This window comes from Haliotis rubra, unplaced genomic scaffold, assembly GCF_003918875.1.
Source record: "Haliotis rubra isolate DU_JTF1 unplaced genomic scaffold, ASM391887v1 Scf28, whole genome shotgun sequence".
Lineage (NCBI taxonomy): Eukaryota > Metazoa > Mollusca > Gastropoda > Lepetellida > Haliotidae > Haliotis > Haliotis rubra.
The window spans coordinates 3,731,836-3,745,847 of record NW_025766891.1 but is presented as its reverse complement, the minus strand read 5'-3'; the positions used below and the strand labels follow the sequence as shown (position 1 = coordinate 3,745,847).

At 39.0% G+C, this 14,012-nt stretch overlaps 1 long non-coding RNA gene across 1 annotated transcript; it reads left to right on the top strand.

Moving 5' to 3' along the window:
* The first annotated feature begins 10,600 nt into the window (after window positions 1–10,600).
* LOC124281170 lies at window positions 10,601–11,386 on the top strand. Its single transcript, XR_006899865.1, has 3 exons — window positions 10,601–10,627; window positions 11,028–11,099; window positions 11,363–11,386. It is a non-coding gene; the product is annotated as an uncharacterized LOC124281170 (long non-coding RNA).
* The last annotated feature ends 2,626 nt before the right edge of the window (window positions 11,387–14,012 follow it).

Sequence of the window (14,012 nt, the reverse complement as noted above, 5' to 3'; positions counted from 1 at the left end):
AGTCCCAGAGGAGTGTAAGCCTCAATCCCCCTACCCGCTCAATTGTTTCCTGCACCACTAAATGCTTGCTTTGGTCAATATGTTCAATTTCATGTCCGTTTGTATTCTATCGGTAATAGCATACACATATTTGTGTATGTACCGCTTCTATTTGTACTATGTACCCCTGCCCAGCTTATCAATATGTACTAGCTTTCATGTACATTGATTTGATCGATCATTTAAAGCTGATATTTAAAAGAGTGAATGTGTGTTCTCGAACAGCTTATAATGTATTTTTGTGGATCAGCATGTTAATGCCGTGCCCTTGAATTTAATAATATAATGTTATTGATATGTCAAATTATGGATATTATGTATCAAATGATGTGTGTATAGGATTTGAGTTGTGTTGTGACGAAGAGATGAGATACAGGAAGGAGAGTGATAATGTTTTTTGTAACAGAGAGAGAGGCATGAGAGTCCCGGGATAGGCATGAAGAGAGATAATGAGAGAAAGAGCAGAGAGAGAGAGAGAGAGAGAGGAGAGAGAGAGAGAGATGAGAGAGAGATGAGAGAGAGAGAGAGAGAGAGAGAGAGAGAGAGAGAGAGAGAGAGAGAGAGAGAGAGAGAGAGAGAGAGAGAGAGAGAGAGAGAGAGAGCTGAGATGGTGACGGGCTGTCTTGTCTGATTGTTAGGATGATAAAAATGATTGATCCATTTCTTATGTCCATATTGATGCTACTTTGTACTTTCTGTTGCTTCCAAAACACTTGTCATCGCACAGGTTATTCAGTGGAAGATATTCGATCTATAGTTGTTTCTTGTACCTGACTTTCTTTGATTTAGTGTGTTATTCGGCCTGTCAATATGTTGATTTAGAAAAATGGGTTCCGTTCTATTACGTATCTTAATTTACCAAAGGAAATTGTCTTTAAAGAAATATTTACTGTGTCATTTAATGTCGATATTGCTATCAGCAAATCTCATTTAAATTAGTCATTTCAACTTTATGAATGCATATCAGTGTTTGACACCATGTGTCATATGTTACAAAGCATTATCCAAATAGGTCATCACTAAATAATGAAAGATGTTTGTCACATCAGCCTGAATTGGTATTGCCTGTATAATTATTTCTGTCAATGCAAAACCAAGCCCAAACTGATTATAGCCTTATGCTTCATCCCTACACTTCCAGATAGCATATGCTGAAACAAGTTATCGCCATCTCTATCCACAATGCACATGATCCATCCTCCTCACAAGAGCATACCATTAACGAAGCAGCCTGGAAGAGGCTTCATCTAGACATTCATAACATTCCCTGAGCAATGCAAACTGAATAGCCTCTGCCACCTAATCTCATGCCGTCAAAGTGGTTCTAACCCAACACAAACACGACCACTGGTCAGCAACACCACCACAGAGTCCCCAGCCGACCATATCTCAAAGCCAGACAAAGGCTGGATGGCCACCGAAATACGACACAGGATGAGTGCGGATACCGCCACACAACGGGCAGTCCGACTGGTATCTTCAGATAAATTGAGAATGCCTTGTGCTTGGTCGACTCGACCAGGAGACAGCGACGCGGTCAGGCTGGCTGACGACCGCCCCCATTACGCCTAGTCATTGTTGTAACATCATGTAGTTATACACATTGAATCACTAATAAAAGTGTTAGGACCCACCGATTGACTTCTGTCATTGAAGACACAGTTATCCCTCCTAAACAGCCCGGGATACATGTAATTAATTCTGCACTAAGCCAGTATCAAGAGCAGTGTGCTTAAATAGCTAATGGGTTCTAGCTCCATGAGTTAGTAAAAATCCAGTCGACAGAATTCCACAGTCACTGGTCCGACCACAGTGACCATGGAGTCATTTTGTAAATATATTTACTTTTCTGACTTGTTAAGTAATACATTTTAAATCATCAAAGATTGGGGCCTGATAAAAATGTTCATCATTGCTAGTAGCTTAATTATGAAAGCTGTGTCTCACCTGCTCGGGATAGTGAATTATGTTGTGGATACATTAGGCATAGCTAGCTCAACTGGCTCGCAAATTTGGAAATCTGTTTCGCATTAATCATCAAGAGAGATGGAAATGGTGGATCCTCGGGTTAAGGCAATTGGTCCAAATTCTTGCCTCATATTAGACTAGCTTCACAGTTACCATGGTGACAAAATGTTTTGTATGGAAAAAATCCATTGTGTAATGTAGTGATTGTACAACCTAAGAATATGTTACCATGGTTACAGATCTCCGACAAGAAGAAAAGCAGATCACGGAGAGAGCCCAGCTCCCAAAGAGTGAGTATCAGAGTGACATATACACCGCTCTTATTATTGTTCCTCTTGATACCACTGATAGTACCTAATTCTGCAGAGATTCTTGATCAATCTTCTACAGTCCATGCTTGTAACTCCTGCAATAAGTTAGTGTAGAACTGGGCTGGTGTTCAGTATCCCATATAATTGTAACCCTGTGGATAGAGCCAGGTTAGAATTGGTGCTCAGCAGTCCAATCTCAGAAAGTTGTGGTGGAATGTTGTGTCCCTGCCTCAGTAATCTATGCTTGTAGAAATTGGTTGCTTAATGGTTTTTTTCAAATGTGGTGACTTGGTTGGATACATGTCACTGTATCCCAGTTGCATGGATTGATGCTTAGATGTTGTGTGCCAATGGATCCAGTTGACTACATTGTTACAGTCCGGGCTGAGTGTGTTGTTAGTCCCATGTTCACTTCATTGTTACAGCCTGGGCTGAGTGTGTCGCTAGACCCTAGTTCACTTCTATTGTTACAGTCCACTGGGCTGAGTGTGTTAGTCCCTAGTTCACTTCATTGTTACAGTCTGCCGGACTGAGTGTCGTTAGTCCCTTTCAGTCTCACTAAGTACTGTTACAGTCCTGGGCTGGAGTGTGGCTAGCCCCCAGTTCACTTCATTAAGTCACAAGTCCCCGGGCCGAGTGCAGTCCCTCAGTCCCCAGTCCACTCACTGTTGCCAAGTCCACCGGCCGAGTGCAAATGTTGAACTCAGTTCACTTCACAAGCCACAGTCCCCGGCCGAGCAGTGCCTAGTCCCCAGTCTCACTCTCCATTGTTACGTCCACTGGGCTGAGTGTCGCTAGTCCCTAGTTCACATACATTGTTACAGTCCCTGACTGAGTGTGTCACAGTCCCTGTAGTTCACTATACATTGTTACAGTCCCATGGACTGAGTGTGTCACAGTCCCTAGTTCACTTCATTGCTTACAGTCCGGCTGGGCTGAGTGTGTCGCTAGTCCCTAGTTCACTACATTGTTAAGCAGTCCGCTGGGCTGAGCGTCGTGTTAGTCCCTAGTTCACTTCATTGTTACAGTCCCTTGGGCTGAGGTGTCGTTAGTCCCAGTTCACTTCCTCATTGTTACAGTCCGCTGGACTGAGTGTGTCGTTAGGACCCTAGTTCACTTCATTGTTACAGTCCGCTGGGCTGAGTGTGTGTCGTTTAGTCCCTTGGGTTCACTACACCTGTTACAGTCCGCTGGGCTGAGTGTGCTTTTGTTAGTCCCTAGTTCACTTCATACATTACAGTCCGCTGGACTGAGTGTGTCGTTAGTCCCTAGTTCACTTCATTGTTAAGCAGTCCGCTGGGCTGAGGTGTCGTTAGTCCTTAGTTCATTTCTATTGTTACAGTCCGGGCTGGGCTGAGGTGTCGCTAGTCCTTTAAGTTCACTACATTGTTACAGTCCGGCTGGGTTGAGGTGTTGCATTCCTAGTCACTTCATTTTATGTAAGGGACTTATGAACTAATTTAAGAACTGTTTAAACATGCAATTTACAAGATAAGCTGCATTTTCATTTTTCAGCATCCAGGCAGATATTCCGAACAGATACCGATTGATGACATGGTAGGTGACAAAAAATATACTGAACAGCAGTGAAAAAACACACCGTAAGAAATCTGAAGGGCCTACCTTTAGAATACAGCACCACAATTTTCAAAATACGTCATAATATCTTTACATAATTTTATGTGATTTGGTTCCAAAACATGTTCTCAAACAATGCCTCTATGATGCCTGCATAGCAACACGGTTGTCCAGCTTAATCGAGTGTGTATAAGCTCCACTTACTGATGTTTCATGTCTAATAGCTATGTATTGAATAAAGCCTTAACGATGTTGAGAGTTTATTAGTAGTTGTTTACCGCGTGATGCACAACTTATGGCAAAGCACCAGTTAATGAAAGTACTTTGGTTTAAATATATTTGGTATTTCACTTTCACCGATTTTTTAGGACTAAATGAATTATAAATGGGAACTAATAAACATATCGATTTTTTCATTCAGTAATTGCATCATTAAACAAGACTGGAGTTTATTATGTATTATTGTATACTGGGGCGGGTTAGAATGCATTACATGTCAGCCATTTCGCGTCAGCTCAGTCAATGCGTTTTATCAAGATGGATTTTACTTTTAAAGGGTTTGTACTTAGGTTTTGGGCCTAGGCCAGTAAGCTAGAACCAATATGGCAGGTATAGACGTCCCAAAAGCAACGCATGTAGCATTGTTTGTTGTTGTTGTTCCTTTCCATTTCAACACTGTTCAATCTAAGTAACGCCGAAAAGGACACAAATGAATGCATTTCATCGTCGGTGCACCTAAATAATGGAAATCATCCTGAACTCAGACTCCGCTCACTTTCAGCCTGTCTCACGCCATGGTCCGGCAAAACTCAATTGGCAGAGACTGCAATCTACAATTTGAAACGGCTCTTGTCGCCATACTCACACAACAACATCCGGGTATGGTTCAAACATTTCATCATCGACCCATGACAACTACGGCCCAGACCAAGCCAACCCTTTAACTGTTTCCTGAAACATCCCGACCATCTCCAGGCGCATTTACAGTGACCAGCCAAACCCTGAACCGATCTGCCAATCCGGAAAAAGGCAACATCTACACAGATCAATCTCCAGTCATGGTAATGATTAGGGTACCACTCAAAGCAACCGGGATACCAAGAGTTTCCATACATCACCCAGAAACATATTCATAACAACGGAGACTTGTTTACAGCTCGGCCACTTCCATAACCGCAGACCTGTTGAAACAGCATGAGATCTAAGTTTACACCACACGACAAAAACGACAGAGCCAAGAAGCCGACATACCATGCATGCAGAAAGCCGGCTATACCAAGCTACGCAGAGTTTATATAGCCGAGAAAGCCGATAGAGTTTTAGAGAGCGATAGGGCTTAGAAAGCAATATACCATACGGAGTTTATAGAGCCGGAGAAAGCCGATATTTCCCATAATTCCGCGATTACATCTTGTCTGGTGATGACTTATCCAATGGATATTTTGTCGCATTTGCAAAATGGAAGAGATTTTGAAAGATCTTAACCGCTATTTGACTACCCAACTTATACATACCAAGGTGAGGTTAAACAAGTCTTTACTATTGTTGTATCGATGTTTCAACCCGTGGAATATCCAGTGGAGAAATGATTCTAGTAACCTATGATTGTCATAAGTATTACTAACTGGATCACCGGTGGTTTGTGACTCTCTACTTGGTTGACACGCGGTTATCGTTCCCACTATGTGATCGAGCGTTCGCGTTGTCGACATTGGATTATTCCACCAAATTGATATCTATATTATCGGGCCGCTTATATAGTTGAATACTGTCAGTGTAGCGCAACTACAACCAACTAACGATCAAACAATTATTGTTTATGCACATGAAGTAGACCTTTCACCTTTATGTAGGAAAAATCAGTGGGTCTGCTTCATGTGCATTTTACAAGTCGCCTACAGCCAGTTTAAATTATGTTGTTTCTTCAACTCATCAGGGATAATCCAGATTATATGCCTGAGTGATCAGTTGCTAGGTCTATCAGTCTACTTTGCTTATAGACTGGTACATACAAAAGGAAATCAGTTATATATGTTTTATACGCTTATTTACATAGGTACAACTCTGTACAATTCAAATAATGGAAGCTAGCACAGCTTAAGGCTGAAGGAAGCATAATCTTATAGTCCATTAGGTGGTTTTCGACAGCTAAAGCGTTCTCATCCAATCGAATATATTTTCTTTCTTTGAGGGTGTGGTTTGTCGGGACACCTCTACATTCCTATTATCAAAGAGTCTAACCACCAGGCCATCAAGCGAGGTGTTAGTTAACAAGTGTATTTTGGCGTTAGTCTGCAGCAAGAAACAAGGTAACGCTTTGGTAAGACATTTAATAGTATAAATATTTCTATACAGTTTTATAGCAAGCAGATAATTACATCTCGCCTCCCGCCGCATTAGCATTGCTCAATCTTCATCCGCGTACATTTGTATTGACTTTTGACACATAAATACCTACCGCCTAGCAGTTGGTATATAAACGTTTGACCTAGCTGACCCTGCCATTGCTGGAAATTTACGCCATTGCTAAATTCACATTCCCTAAGTAGTATTCCAGTGAAACACTTGCACATTATTATGATTTCAAGGACGGTCATTTCCGGAACACCGTCCAACGCAGTAAGACAAGCAATACTCGGAACACAGTCCGCAGACATGACAACTACCGATCAGCATTCACCGAGCACCATCGCCATTAAAACCCCATCACAGCTCACCAAACAAAACAACTGACCAATCAAAAGACCAGACCTGCAAAACACCCATGTCCGCTCCCCATGCTATACTGAAACCCAAAGGTCTGCCCGTGTGCACACCTACCAAATTGCCACACGCTTCAAAATCCAATGGCATTTTGCAACAACGCACTACCCCAAAGCATTGCCAATTGTCCAAACAACAACCCAACCACAACCGCATAACGAAATGTGTTTGTTTACTCAAAAAGGTCTGTCAACGGACAAAACACATTAACAAGCTACACGAGCAAATATCTTTAGGCATTTGCTAACGTTTACCGATAAACACATTTGCTATATAATCACTATAAAGAAATGAGATAACACCACAGGACCCCAAAACAATCAAAGCACCTTCACCACATAATAATAATAGGGAATAACGCGACCACAACCTAAACCACCAGCAACACGCTAAACGCCTTATTGATAGGGGTGTGTTTAAAAAATACAAAGAAATAGAAAAACACACAGTTAAGAATGAAAATAGAATATCCTAATGTATATAAAAAATAAAAGTAGGTATTCAGAGGGATGTTTATAGATTGAAAATAATTACAGTTTACATCGGGCAACAGTGAAGTTGGAGGTAAATATATGGGAAGTCGTCCAGGAGAAATAAACCAGCCCAAGTTAGCGCATAATTTTGGTATATGGTAAACTGTGTAAAGTATATTGAGGCTTATTATATATCAAGAATAGTTCAGCTGTTGCTGATAAAAGATAAGGAGCGCTAAATAAAAAGGTTAAATTTCGGGCTAAATGTCATCAAGTTTGGTCTCCCAGGCAGGGCAGGGTACGTATTTATGGTGAGTTGTGAACGTGCTGAGGACCTTGCAGCATTGAGAGAGAGTCTGCATAATTGAGGTTATAATTGTAATGTGTAGCTGTAATGGTTGTTTTTAACTTGTAAACGCCGAATATCACATCCGCCAACAGAATTTGTATCCCGATCTGATATGAAAAATGAATGATGTTTATAAAAATTAATGTGGTGGTAATTTGCGTGTAGAGAATTTAACGCTTCAGTTTCTGAATATATATAAATTAATAAAAAAATTCAATTAAACTGTAAAGGAGTCCCAGTGAAATGGAATATTCAGAGCCTTAGTGAAATCTTACACTTGCTTCATTAAGGAATTTAGCAGCGCAGAAAGGGGCTGGGTGGAACTGAAAATGATGTGGTTCAGGGATAGGACATGTTAAGGAACTTAGCATCGTAGAAAGGGCCACAGGCGGGTGGATAGAAGAAGGTCCTGTACTGCACAGTCTAATGTATTTGTTGCATAATGTTGTTTAATTGGATATGTAGGTAAGTGAGGTCAGGGATGCATTTAGAGGCACCCAGTCTTTGTGGCTATTTTGAGGCTTTGGAATAAAGCGCTTGGAAGTTTAGTTTATCATTATCGATCATTAGAATGGAGGATTTGGAGAAGCGCACCCCTGTGTGCACAGCCTAAATGTGTTGTAGATATGTTGGAGGGTTTGTTTATCTGCATCCCAGTGAGTAAGTCACGTTTTGCTTCCTCTATTAGATTTAAATCGTTGCAACATTAGCTCACCAAATTATGAACATAACCAATACAGGTAAATTATTCCATATATCTAACGGGGTTTCAAGTCATTAAAATGGGAAACGAAAAAGGATACACACTAGAAAAAGATATTTTTAACACACTGTAACCAATCAGCTTCTCAAAACCTACGTGAAATGTGTAGCTGTAGCCTGGTGAGGTGTACATATATTCTGTACATAATTGCATTGTTTTAAAGATAGGTAAATCCGTTATTATAAAGAAATACTGTTGCAGTCACAATTCTCTCCAAGCGGAAAGCTCACACTGCATGTCTGACTGGCGAAACTGTCTTGTAGCATGTATTTTTAATCATGCTAGGTATGATACATATCCAAACTGTTGTTGTTACTAACCTAGTGATATGATCGTGGTGATCGTCACTTTATCCAAGATAGTCGTATAGTCAAATGTGTTTAACTAACTTCTGTCATAACAAACTAAACTTAAGAAAAGCAAAGATTTATGGATATCAACTTATTGTGAATAACACCCGATGTTTGATGCATGCTTACTCCTTCATCAGGGTGAATGGTAGGGAGTATGAGAGGGTCTATATATAAGGAGCCACTACAAAGATGTATATATCCCCTCATACTCCCTACCATTCACCTACTGGATGCAGTGCACATACACCTCTGAAACGTCGTGTTATTACAATAAAGAAGTTGGCATCCATAAATCTTATTTTCTTGTGCATTCCACTTCTAAATGCCCTTCAAATATTTGAAACTAAACTTAGCTTTTCCTTTTAGTTATTACAAAAGTAGGTAACTGCATGTAGCTTCTGCACCCCCTCATCAAAAAAGCTTCCAGATGATATATTTAAATTATATTTTTGTTCAATACTTTTTTTCACGCTAAGGTTGGTCCTTCAGAAGTTCTTTTCCTTGACGGATGAGGGAGTTCAAAACACTTGGGATCGAAGCCATTGGCGAAGAGCTAAACTCAGACAACGCTGCAAAGATTTCATCTGTGGTAAAATCCTCCTTTAAAATGGCTAAAATTTGAAATGTACGGCATTAACGTTATGTCTTCTGCTCAAAATACTGCCGATTCACTTAAAAATAATTGAATTCAAAGTGTACACATGTAAACAATATGCAATAACATATCACAGCAACTGATATACATAATATGGTATAGTTAAATAGGTAGCTTCATTATATGTTTGCAAATGAATTTTTACATTCATATTCAATGTGTTTGAAGTAACTTTGTTATTTCATCTGCAGAATCTATACCAGAATCACCAATTGTCCAACGAGTGAAAATGTTTCAGTCACAGAGGCTTAATTTACAGGTATTCCTAGTATATCCTAGTATGTTCCCAGTTGTGGGGTAAATGATATGCACTCTGTGTAAAGAATGTTTTACCACTGAGGTAACAATTTTTCAGTTTTAACTGATAACTATTCTTATTCATATTCTGAATTTCTGGTGTATTGGTTCTTCGGTTATTCGTGGGTTATTTTGAAACTTTGATAACGACAGTCTATGCTGACACCAAGGCATGAGCTAAATCGATGCACATGTAATGTTTTGAAATTTTATCTATCAATCAATTTGTATTTGCTATTTTGCATTGTTATTATTTGTTTTCAGTTTTGTCTGACCATGTATGATTCAATATCATAAATAAGTATTACATAATACCCCAAAACTGGACACTTTCAAGTTGATAATTTATTATCGAGTTTTGTTTGCATATATGTAAAGTTCACTGTTTGTTTGTAGTCATCATGGAGGGCTGACAACGGAGCCTTCAGAGGTTCGAAATCAGCAACAAGGAAGATCAAATAAGGATGGAAACGCCAAACCACTGGCTCGTTCAAGCTGATACCTGCAAGTAAGGGAGGGGGGTGCCCATGACATTGATGCCGGTGAAGCACCTCTCACTGGCTGAGCTGGAAAACAAAGTTTGCGAGCTGTATTTTCCAGAGGACAGAATACAGTTCAGGACTTGCTCCTGTCAAATCTCAATGTCTATCTGGCTAATTTCAGTGGCTCAAAACTGCAGGACACCATTAATGGAGAACCCTTCACTGTAGATTTATTCTACAAGAGTAGGAAATCTCACCCAATTAGAGTGTATCTTCACACATGCGCGACAAAAGTGAAAACGTATATATATAGTATTGACAGGAAATGAAAATATTAACATTCAGTAGGGCACTTCCATCATTAGTTCTGACGGTTATATACCCGTTTGTTCCATGGAGTCATGTGTGTTCATCACTCTGTTTGATGGTTCTGAAAAACTGTCATAAATGTCATAAGTCAACTGTTTAGTCTTTAGTGCCTGTTTTCTCCATTTATGCGTGTGTGTATTTCCTTCTTTCCACAGACTGTCCATCTGAAGCTGCTACTGATCACATCCCTGTGACACTCAAATGACCCTAAGGCTGATGAGCAAGAGGTATATATTCAGTTGTCCTGATAATTGTTCTGATGAAGCAAAGGGGGTTTGGTATCCATTGTTTCACAGGTTGATCTAGGTGCAAATTGTAATGGCGTAATTGTGTGACAATGATAAAGTTTGTAAAAATGAGAAAAAGAATCATTATTGCATCTATTTTAGGAGCATCTGAGTGTGGTGCTATTTTTAAGTTCTTTACTTTCCCATGTTAACACATACATGTTAACATATGGCATGAAGTACAGGTATTTGGTATGTAACAGACAACAGTTACTGATGATGTAGTAAATAAATGATGATGAAAATGGTAATTGTCCTGATAAATAACAGTACTCCATCTTTGGTGTAATTTGCATTGAAAGTGTGGCAGTTATGTATTGCAGGCTGTATGTTTACACAGGATGTCAACGGAACCACCCCAGATGACCAACATCAGATGACCAACATTCATCAACATTGTTCTGATGAACAGGTATAGTGAATTAGTCTTGGCCAATATAAATGTAGTTCTTTTTCAGCGCCACCACAGTGTAAAGTCAGGTGTATTTTATGTGTTGTAGCGTTATGGCGGCTTCAAAGTTCTAGGCCCCCGATGATAGTTATCCGTGAAATGAGCACAGTAATTTCACTCCACCATTAACGTTTTATATGTGGAAATGACATACACATACTGGTGATTAAAAAATGTTATTAGTTGTAATCTTTTCAACCGTTGGCTTTTTCATTTCCTGTTAGGGTTACAAGTCATGGACAACGGCTGACTTTAATCTATGAGGAGCTGCCTCAAATATATACAGTGGGACGCCAACCATTGTCTTCAATACACTTTTATCACTTGCAGGTGTTAAATGTGTACTCAAACCCTTCTATAACAAGTACAAATATCATCTTTGATTAATGTAATTCGAAATACTCACCAGTGAGGCTCATAGTTAGTTTATAAAATGTTTTTCAATAATAGACGTGATCAAATAATACACAATCAGTCCATGCCCGTTCAACAGAAAACTGAAAATGAAAATCACGTTACAAATACATTGTGTCATTCTTTGATTGTGTCATTACTCTTACCTGTTTGTTACAATACTTACAAACCTTATGGATAGCAACTTCTATTATTTAGTCGTGAGTCGTTGTTTCTATGCAGGTTCTTGCACAGTTGTCAAGTAGGTATTTAGAGTAATCACACAATCAATGATAGTAAGCGACTTAATAACTACTCACTAAATAATCATATTATCCAAGATATATGTTGCTGAATGAATAATTACGTTTACAAAATGTTCTTCTAAACATTCTTTGATTTCTGAGAATGACTTCTCTGTTTATTTCTATTTGAGGAGGAACTTCGATGATCTAACAAGAACATCAACAGCACAGTAGTGCGCGATTGTGAGTGAACATCACTGATGAAGACACAGAGGATTAGACCACCTGCAGCCAGTCACAATGTATGTCCTTCCTGTACATATACTCACACCTTCATTTATACAGTCTATGATCACTAACAGGGACTGAAATGAATTATTTATTTATTTCATCGAGTTTTGCTGAATCACTCTATGTCCATGTCCTGTAATGCTGAAATAGACTGTAGACAGGTTTCATAAACAGTGAATGATTCTTTATCATTAGCTATAAGTATAGCTTATCTAAGTAAATGTCTCTATGAACTTGCAAATATTATATGGTATCCTGATTAGAAAATCATTGCCGATTTATCTAAAATAGATAATTTAAACGAATATGCTACCATTTCTTGCAATGTGTATAGTTTCAAGAAATTGTTCAATTAAAACAGTCAGCTTTATACCTCTTTCTAAAGGTTAAACAGCATATGTGCACCATGCTGCCAATGCAGTCGCTCTATACATGAATGGATCACATATACTTACAATAAATGTGTTCTTTTAGTGTTGCAGACATAAGTTTGACAAACATCCTTGAAAAGACTGGCAGCCAAAACTAAAGAAGGAAGATGAAACATAGTGAATGTGTCCCGGTATGCTATGCTGCAGGGAGCCACAAGGGCGTTTAGACGACACTCATTTGATCCCAGAAACCGTCTGTCAGTCAAGTTTGTCGGCGAAAGTGTGGTATCGATGAGGAGGGCCATCGAGGGAATTCCTCCGGGCTGCTTATGATAGACATAGCTAACCTACCGATTTTTTGCGGACCGGAGAATTCAAAAATGCTCGACCTTAACTACTCCAGGCAAATGCAGATGCATTTGATCATCATCAGTTCTTCTTCTTTGTTTATGCTTATAGCAATCATGTGCAATGGGTCCATCTATAACACCACCTACGTCTATGTTTTGTAAGTGAGTGAGTGAGTTCAGATTTAAAGTCACATCGGCAATATTTCAGCCATATCGCGGATTCACTAAAACTAGTTCTAAATTTATAATACATACATATAATATATAAAACCCTGTCAACGAAGGACAGTAAAACCACTAGATTATCACAGATTGAGTTAAAACTAGCAAGCATATATCTTTCAAAATACAAAATTATTTTTGTACAATACAATGTAAAAATGGGCACCAACGAATCGGTATATCACCATACTAGGGACCATGGGCACTTACAGTGCCTTTGCTACCTGCATGGACCCTAGCTGGATTTACACTATCCCCTATGTTTTGTAAGTCTTTTGAAAAGACTTCACAGAATGACGTCACAGAAGATAACCGTATTTTGTCGGAAGGAAGAAAGGAAATGTTAATGTGTAATATTATCTTAACCGCGATGTGCCTCTGCTATGATAAGCATATGTACATTACTAGTGTGGTTCAGTTCTCTTCCAAGAGAGTCTGTAAATCACGCCTTCAGTTGGCCATTCTTGGTAAATACACGTTTCAAATGTTTCTTCATAATCTGAATATACTGAAATACTGCTAGGAAACAAAATGAGCTAAAAGATGATTCTAAATGTTATTTTATACAACGTTATATTTCAGTAATCAGCTTTGACCCTGCGTAGATTCGGTACGTGAGGTGTAATTTGCTAAACCCATAGTGAAGGGATAATGCTTAAAATATCATCTGTTTGTGCATTGCGATTGTGTGTCGTGTTTTCTTGCTTTCTTTGGTTTGCATGCTGCAGACACGCACATTCAGGTACATTTAACAGTCGAATTCCTTTATAAAAATTATAATAATCTCTCCTCACTTCCTAACATTCTCTCACACAAAATGGAAACTAATACATACTAATACATAAACAGGTATTTTGTATGACAATGTGCACATTCACACTGCTTAAATTCAAGATGCCGAAATGTTAATTCTTGAACTTTAAAGGAATTATGTGATAAGAATGTTATAGTTGGTATAACTAATCATGGAGTAGTGGCTTTTTGTTGTCAAAAATTTAAACA